The sequence below is a fragment of the Arachis duranensis genome, chromosome 1, assembly GCF_000817695.3.
Source record: "Arachis duranensis cultivar V14167 chromosome 1, aradu.V14167.gnm2.J7QH, whole genome shotgun sequence".
NCBI classification, from domain to species: Eukaryota; Viridiplantae; Streptophyta; class Magnoliopsida; order Fabales; family Fabaceae; genus Arachis; species Arachis duranensis.
In genome coordinates, this window is record NC_029772.3 from 58663853 (window position 1) to 58672910 (window position 9058).

General features: G+C 35.0%; 1 non-coding gene across 1 annotated transcript; it reads left to right on the plus strand.

The window, feature by feature from the left end:
- The first annotated feature begins 2053 nt into the window (after window positions 1-2053).
- On the plus strand, window positions 2054-2157 carry LOC127743236 (small nucleolar RNA R71). The gene has a single exon (XR_008004621.1). It is a non-coding gene; the product is annotated as a small nucleolar RNA R71 (small nucleolar RNA).
- Window positions 2158-9058: the final 6901 nt, after the last annotated feature.

The following is a 9058-nucleotide window of genomic DNA, read 5'->3' on the forward strand; positions in this document are numbered from 1 at the left end:
ACGCCAGCTTTTCTTAGTGTGCAATCCTGGCGTTTAAACGCCAGATTGCTGCATGTTTCTGGCATTCAACACCAGATCCATGCTCTGTTCTGGCGTTGAACGCCATCCAGATGCTCTTTACTGGCGTTCAAACGCCAGCAAGGTCTTCCTCCAGGGTGTGCTGTTTCTTCTGCTGTTTTTGATTCTGTTTTAAATTTTAGTATTTGTTTTGTGACTCCACATGATCATGAACTTAATAAAACATAAAATAACAATAAAATAAAAATAAAAAATAAAATTAGATAAATAAAAATTGGGTTGCCTCCCAATAAGCGCTTCTTTAATGTCAATAGCTTGACAGTGGGCTCTCATAGAGCCACACAGGTGATCAGGTCAATGTTGTAGACTCCCAACACCAAACTTAGAGTTTGAATGTGGGGATTCAACACCAAACTTAGAGTTTGGTTGTGGCCTCCCAACACCAAACTTAAAGTTTGATTGTGGGGGCTTTGTTTGACTCTGTATTGAGAGAAGCTTTTCATGCTTCCTTTCCATGGTTGCAGAGGAAGATCCTTGAGTCTTAAACACAAGGTAGTCCCCATTCAATTGAAGGACTAATTCTCCTCTGTTAACATCTATCACAGCTCCTGCTGTGGCTAGGAAAGGTCTTCCCAGGATGATGCATTTATCCTCCTCCTTCCTAGTGTTTAAGATTATGAAATCAGCAGTGATGTAAAGGCCTTCAACCTTTACCAATACGTTCTCTACCAATCCATAAGCTTATCTTACTGAATTGTCTGTCATTTGCAATGAGAATATAGTAGGCTGTACCTCAATGATCTCCAGCTTCTCCATTACAGAGAGTAGCATAAGATTTATGCCTGACCCTAGGTCACACAGAGCCTTTTCAAAGGTCATGGTGCCTATGGTACAGGGTATTAAGAATTTACCAGGATCTTGTTTCTTTTGAGGTAAAGTTTGCTGAACCCATGTATCTAATTCACCAATGAGTAAGGGAGGTTCACCTTCCCAAGTCTCATTACCAAACAACTTGGCATTCAGCTTCATGATAGCTCCTAGATATTGAGCAACTTGCTCTCCAGTTACATCTTCATCCTCTTCAGAGGAAGAATAGTTTTCAGAGCTTATGAATGGCAGAAAGAGGTTTAATGGGATCTCTATGGTCTCTATATGACCTTCAGATTCCTTTAAGTTCTCAATAAGGAACTCTTTCTTGCTTGAGAGACGTCCCCTGAGGTCTTCCTCATTGGGATTCACGTCCTCTCCTTTCTCTCTAGGTTCGGCCATGTTGATTATGTCAATGGCCTTGCACTCTCTTTTTGGATTCTCTTCAGTATTGCTTGGGAGAGTACTAGGAGAAATTTCAGTGACTTTCTTACTCAGCTGGCCCACTTGTGCCTCCAAATTTCTAATGGAGGACCTTGTTTCACTCATGAAACTTAAAGTGGCCTTAGACAGATCAGAGACTATGTTTGCTAAGTTAGAGGTGCTCTGCTCAGAAGTCTCTGTCTGTTGCTGAGAAGATGATGGAAAAGGTTTGCTATTGCTAAACCTGTTTCTTCCACCATTATTAAAGCCTTGTTGAGGCTTTTGTTGATCCTTCCATGAGAAATTTGGATGATTTCTCCATGAGGGATTATAGGTGTTGCCAACGGCTTACCCCATATAATTTACCTCTGCCATTGCAGGGTTTTTAGGATCATAGGCCTCTTCTTCAGAAGATGCCTCTTTAGTGCTGTTGGATGCATTTTGCCATCCATTCAGACTTTGAGAAATCATGTTGACTTGCTGAGTCAACATTTTGTTCTGAGCCAAAATGGCATTCAGAGCATCAATTTCAAGAACTCCCTTCCTCTGAGGCGTCCCATTATTCACGGAATTCCTCTTAGAAGTGTACATGAATTGGTTATTTGCAACCATTTCAATAAGTTCCTGAGCTTCTGCAGGCGTTTTCTTTAGGTGAATGGATCCACCTGCAGAATGGTCCAGTGACATCTTACAGAACTCAGACAGACCATAATAGAATATATCTATCATGGTCCATTCTGAAAACATGTCAGAAGGACACTTTTTGGTCATTTGCTTGTATCTTTCCCAAGCTTCATAGAGGGATTCACCATCTTTTTGCTTGAAGGTCTGAACATCCACTCTAAGCTTGCTCAGCTTTTGAGGAGGAAAGAATTTAACCAAGAAGGCCGTGACCAGCTTATCCCAAGAGTCCAGGCTGTCCTTAGGTTGTGAGTCCAACCATGTTCTAGCTCTGTCTCTTACAGCAAAAGGGAAAAGCATGAGCCTGTAGACTTCAGGATCTACTCCATTAGTCTTAATAATCTCATAGATCTGCAAGAAATCAGTTAAAAACTGGTAGGGATCTTCTGATGGAAGTCCATGAAACTTGCAATTTTGTTGCATTAGAGCAACTAGTTGAGGTTTCAGCACAAAATTGTTTGCTCCAATGGCAGGAATTGAGATGCTTCTTCCAGGAATCAAAGAAGGAGAAGAGTTAAGAATCCAAACATAAGGGTGAAGATAGGTTCAGATTCTTGATATGAAGAGAAGTGTTAATAAATAAATAAATAGAAGAAGATAAGAGGGCGAGAATTCGAAAATTAATTTTGAAAAAGGGTTAGTGATTTTTGAAAATTAAAGGAAGAGTTAAAATTAAAATTAAAATTTAAAACAATTAGTTAATTAAAAAGAATTTTAAAAAAGGATGAGATATTTTCGAAAAATTGATAGGGAAAATTAGTTAGGTGGTTTTGAAAAAGATAAGAAACAAATAAAAAGTCAATTAGTTAGTTGAAAAAGATTTGAAAATTAATTTTGAAAAGATAAGAAGTTAGAAAAGATATTTTGAAATCAAATTTTTGAAAAAGATAAAATTTTGAAAAAGATATGATAGAAAAGATATTTTAAAAAAAAGAATTGATTTTTAAAATTAAAATTGATTACTTGACTAACAAGAAACTAAAAGATATGATTCTAGAATTTAAAGATTGAACCTTTCTTAACAAGAAAGTAACAAACTTCAAATTTTTGAATCAATCACATTAATTGTTAGTAAATTTTTCAAAATTTTGAAATAAAGATAAGAAAAAGATTTTGAAAATAAATTTTAAAAATTTCAAAAATAATAAAAAATTGAAAAAGATTTGATTTTTGAAAAAGATTTTGAAAAGATAAGATTTTTAAATTTGAAATTTTGACTTGACTAACAAGAAATAACTAATTTTAAAATTTTTTGACTAAGTCAACCCAAAATTTCGAAAATTATGAGTAAAACAAGGAAAAGATATATTTTTTTAATTTTGAATTTTTAATGATGAGAGAGAAAAACACAATTATGACCCAAAACATGAAGATTTTGGATCAAAACCCATTATGCATGCAAGAACACTATGAATGTCAAGATGAACACCAAGAACACTTTGAAGATCAAGATGAACATCAAGAACATATTTTTGAAAATTTTTTTTATGCAAAGAAAACATGCAAGACACCAAACTTAAAAATCTTTAATGCTTAGACACTATGAATGCAAAAATGCACATGAAAAACAATAAAAGACACAAAACAAGAAAACATCAAGATCAAACAAGAAGACTTTCCAAGAACAACTTGAAGGTCATGAAGAACACTTATGAATGCATGAATTTTCGAAAAATGCAAGAACAAGATGAATATGCAATTGACACCAAACTTAAAACATGACACAAGACTCATACAAGAAACACAAAATATTTTTTATTTTTATGATTTTATTATTGTTTTTGGATTTTTGTATATTTTTTTCAAAAACAAATAGGAAAAATAAAATACGAAATTCAAAATTTTTAATAAGAATTCCAGGAATCTTTCAATGTTAGTCTAAAGCTTCGGTCCAGAAATTGGACATGGCTTAATAGCCAGCCAAGCTTTAGCATACATAGTTCAAGCATGTGAAGAGGAAGCCTTAGTTCAAAAGAATTTAGACATGGCTTTACAGCCAACCAGGCTACAACATGCTTCATGAAACACTAGAATTCATTCTTAAAAATTTAGAATAATTTTTTCGAAAACAGAAGTAAGATTTTTTTGAAAGATTTTTTTGAAACTTTTTTTGAAAATAAAACAAAAAGAAAATGACCTAATCTGAGCAACAAGATGAACCGTCACTTGTCCAAACTCAAACAATCCCCGGCAACGGCGCCAAAAACGTGGTGCACGAAATTGTGATCTCTAATAATGGAATTGAACTTGGTATGCACGTTTATAACTCAGCACTTTCTTCACAACCTCGCACAACTAACCAGCAAGTGCACTGGGTCGTCCAAGTAATAAACCTTACGTGAGTAAGGGTCGATCCCACAGAGATTGTTGGTATGAAGCAAGCTATGATCATCTTGAAATTCTCAATTAGGCGGATAATATATGGTTATGGAGTTTTCGAATAATAATAATAAATAAACAGAAAATAAAGATAGAAATACTTATATAAATCATTGATGGGAATTTCAGATAGGCGTATAAAGATGCTGTGTTCCTTCTGAATCTCTGCTTTTCTATTACCTTCATCCAATCCTTCTTACTCCTTTCCATGGCAAGCTGTATGTAGGGCATCACCATTGTCAATGGCTACATCCCATCCTCTCAATGAAAAAGGTCCAAATGCTCTGTCACAGCACGGCTAATCATCTCTCGGTTCTCGATCATGCCGGAATAGAATCCCTTGATTCTTTTGCGTTTGTCGTCACGCCCAACAATCGCGAGTTTGAAGCTCGTCACAGTCATTCAATCCCTGAATCCTACTCGGAATACCACAGACAAGGTTAGACTTTCCGGATTCTCATGAATGTCACCATCAATTCTAGCTTATACCACGAGGATTCTAATTAAGGAATCCAAGAGATATGCACCCGATCTAAGGTAGAACGGAAGTGGTTGTCAGTCACACGTTCATAGGTGAGAATGATAATGAGTGTCATGGATCATCACATTCATCATGTTGAAGTGCAACGAATATCTTAGAATAAGAATAAGTCGAATTGAATAGAAAATAGTAATTGCATTGAAACTCGAGGTATAGCAGAGCTCGACACCCTTAATCTATGGTGTGTAGAAACTCCACCGTTGAAAATACATAAGTGATGAAGGTCCAGGCATGGCCGAATGGCCAGCCCCCAAATGTGATCAAAAGACCGAATGGTCAAAAGACTAGACACCTAGTACATTAGTTAAAAGTTCTATTTATACTAAACTAGCTACTAGGGTTTACAGAAGTAAGTAATTGATGCAGAAATTCACTTCCGGGGCCCACTTGGTGTGTGCTTGGGCTGAGCTTGAACTTTACACGTACAGAGGCTTCTCTTGGAGTTGAACGCCAAGTTGTAACGTGTTTTTGGCGTTCAACTCTGGTTCGTGACGTGTCTCTGGCGTTTGACTCTAGAATGCAGCGTGGAACTGGTGTTGAGTGCCAGTTTGCGTCATCAAATCTCGAATAAAGTATAGACTATTATATATTGCGAGAAAGCTCTAGATGTCTACTTTCCAACGCCGTTAAGATCGCGCCATTTGGAGTTCTGTAGCTCCAGAAAATTTATTTTGAGTGCAGGGAGGTCAGAATCCAACAGCATCAGCAGTCCTTTGTCAGCCTTCTTATCAGAGTTTTGCTTAGGTCCCTCAATTTCAGCCAGAAAAAACCTGAAATTAGAGAAAAACACACAAACTCATAGTAAAGTCCAAAAATGTGAATTTAGCATAAAAACTAATGAAAACATCCCTAAAAGTAGCTAGATCCTACTAAAATTTACCTAAAAACAATGCCAAAAAGCATATAAATTATCCGCTCATCAAAAGGCAAGAAATTAAAAAGAAAGAATTTAAATGACAATAAAGTAAAGAAAACAATTAAAGATAACAAATGCTAAAAAGAGGCAATCATGGCAAGGATTGAGAGTCTAGGCTTTCTATCCTAGACATTAATTATCATATAATAGTTAACAAGAGCTAATCCTATTTCGTCATCTCCAACATCGGAAGAAGGTATATTGTTATCTTCACATTGAGAGAAAGTCAAACATGACTAGTTAATCCCAATCCAAAAGTAATGTTAATTGAAACAAGACTAACTAATCACTCTAGATTACCAATCTAAATTGGGTATTAATGACTCAAGATTGTCTAATTTCTCTTTCCAAGCCAAGAATACTAAAAAACTACTCTAAAGTCCAACCAAGCATTTTGTCAAACACTTGGAAGGCATAAAAGGAAAGTAAGGTAAAATTGCAAGAAATATAAAATCTAACAACTACCAATGCAATAATAATAACAACTCCATTAAACATCAATGACATGAAAACATAAAATTGTATTAAAGAAAATCCAAATCCAACAATAGTGCATGAACATTAAAAGAACATAAAAGGGAAATTAACAAGTAAAATTAAGAGAACAAGGATGTAGGAACAAGAAGTTATAAAGAAAACTAGATGAAAAAAAGAATTAAAACCTAAATCTAAGAGAGTTTGACTTAAATCTATCCTAATTCTAGAGAGAAGATGGAGCTTCTCTCTCTAGAAAACTACCTAAAGCATGTTTCGTACACTACCTAATTGCTCCCCCATTTCTTCCTCTTGATTTCTGCATTAAATAGCGTCAGAAATGAGTTGAATTTGGGCCTGGATGGCTCAGAAATCGCCCCCAATGTATTCACTTTAATGAGGTCATGTGACCAACGTCACGCGTGCACGTGGGTGACGCGTGAAGAGGGAACGCGTCGCCTTGCAAATTCCCTCCTCACGCGTACGCGTGGATGACGCGCACGCGTGGCCATGAATCCTCCAAATGCTCATTTCTTCATGAATTATCCACTTTGCATGCTTTTCTCTTCACTTCTTCCATCCAATCCTTGCCTCATAAGTCTAAAATCACTCAACAAACATATCAATTCATCGAATAGAATTAAAGTGAATTATATTTAGTAATTTAAAGGTTTAAAAAGTATGTTTTCACTCTTAAGTACAAATTTGGGAGAATTACAAAAACATGCTATTTCATTGAATAAATGTGAGAAAAGTTGATAAAATCCACCAAATTCAACACAAGGTAAACCACAAAATTGGGGTTTATCAAACCTCCCCACACTTAAACCAAGCATTTCCTCATGCTAAACCAAGAAAGAGACAAGGAGTATCAACATTTATTCAATGCAAACTATCTATATGCACCCTATCTAAATGCGATCTATCTATATGCATGCAACTACTTGGTCAAAATAAACCAACTTCCAAGAACACATATATGAACACAAGGGCTAAAGCAACCATAATCAAATCAAATTCACAATTGAATTGAGTTATTGAAAAGAATTACAAACTTGCAAGAGATGATCATAGGTGAAAACATGTAATTGAACAATTGAACCCTCACCGGATGTGTATCCGCTCTAGTTGCTCAAGTGTATAGGGTTGATTCACTCAATTCTCCTCTAATCATGCTTTCTAAGATTTTTTTCATCTAACAATCAACAATTATTCAATGCATGTATACAAATATCATGAGAACTTATCCATAGGTTGTAATAAGGTTAGAGTCAAGGTAAGATTGTATTTGGTCAAGTGAGCTTTGAAATTTGAATCTTTGATTAACTTAAGCTTCCCACCTAACCTATGGCAACCTATAAAATCTAATGCAAACCTAACTACCCATTCTTCACTTTTTCACACACTCATGCATTCTCTTTTTTATCATAACACATATGCATTGTTATTATTACTTTAACTTTGGGGCATTTTGTCCCCTCTTTATTGCTTTCTTTTATATATATATATTCTTTCATTTTTTTGTTTTTCTCCGTTTCTTTTGATGAATTATATATAAAGGTACCAATGCATATGGTTTAAATATTTAATGCATGAGCATGTACCCAATTCCCAAGGTTTTTGACAAAACTATAAAGTACACTTTTATCTTACCCAATGTTCCCAAATTTTCTACAATTGAATGATAAATACCCTCACTAGCCTAAACTAATCAAAGATCCAAACAAGGGACATTTATTATTTTTTGCTTTAAGGCTAGTAATGTGCTAAATTAAGAATAAAAGAGGATTATCATAGGCTCAAAGTTAGCTTACAATGGTAGATAAAAGGTAAGGCCATTTGGGTAAGTGAGCTCAATGAAATGAAGGCCTCAATCATATAAATGCATTCATATACAGAATAATGGACATAAAGAATCAAACAAATCAAAAATTGTAATCATAGAAAGAGAATAATACACACAAGAATGAAAATAGTGGTTAATATGATGTAACCACACAATTAGGCTCAAAACTCATAAGGTTGTGTGTTCTTAGCACAAAAACATGTTCCACAATATATAATTCAAGCAAGTTCAATGAAAAATTTTCACTCAAATTAATTGGGGTGCCTTATAGATAAATTTCTGGGAAAATTTTATTATTTTGAGTAAGCTTATTATATATATGCAAACTAAGAAAATATAACTAAAAATTATAAAAGGCCTAAAAATGAAATACAAAAGTGTTGGGATTAGAAATTTTTCACAAAAAAATAAACGGCCAATCGGTTGGACAACCTCCCCACACTTAAAAGTTTGCACCATCTTTGGTGCATTCAAAGATGAGCAAGGGGGTACAGCGACTTTTTGGATTTCCACCTTCAGCCAGTGGACCAACCGGTTGCTGCATGTTCTTTCTTCTGCTTCTGTTTTTGCTTATGACAAATCATCCTGAGCAATAGGAAACAGGATATAATAAGACAAGTAAATGCACCAGTAAGGAAGCATAGATTGTTGGAATGAGGTAATAATCACTGGAATGAAGTGAGTGAATTAGTGTGATATGGATACAAACAAGTGTGTCACAACTACACAAAAGGAGTATGTACTTCACTCATTTTAGTGTGCTTGAAATACTTAAAGTAAACTTGTTGGATAAAGCAAACAACAAGCAATAAAGAAACAGAAAAGTACTCTAGCAAGAATCAAGCAATTGTGAATTGGATGAGTAGACATTGGTTGATGTGCAAGAAGATTTTAATGAACTAAATGAAATATT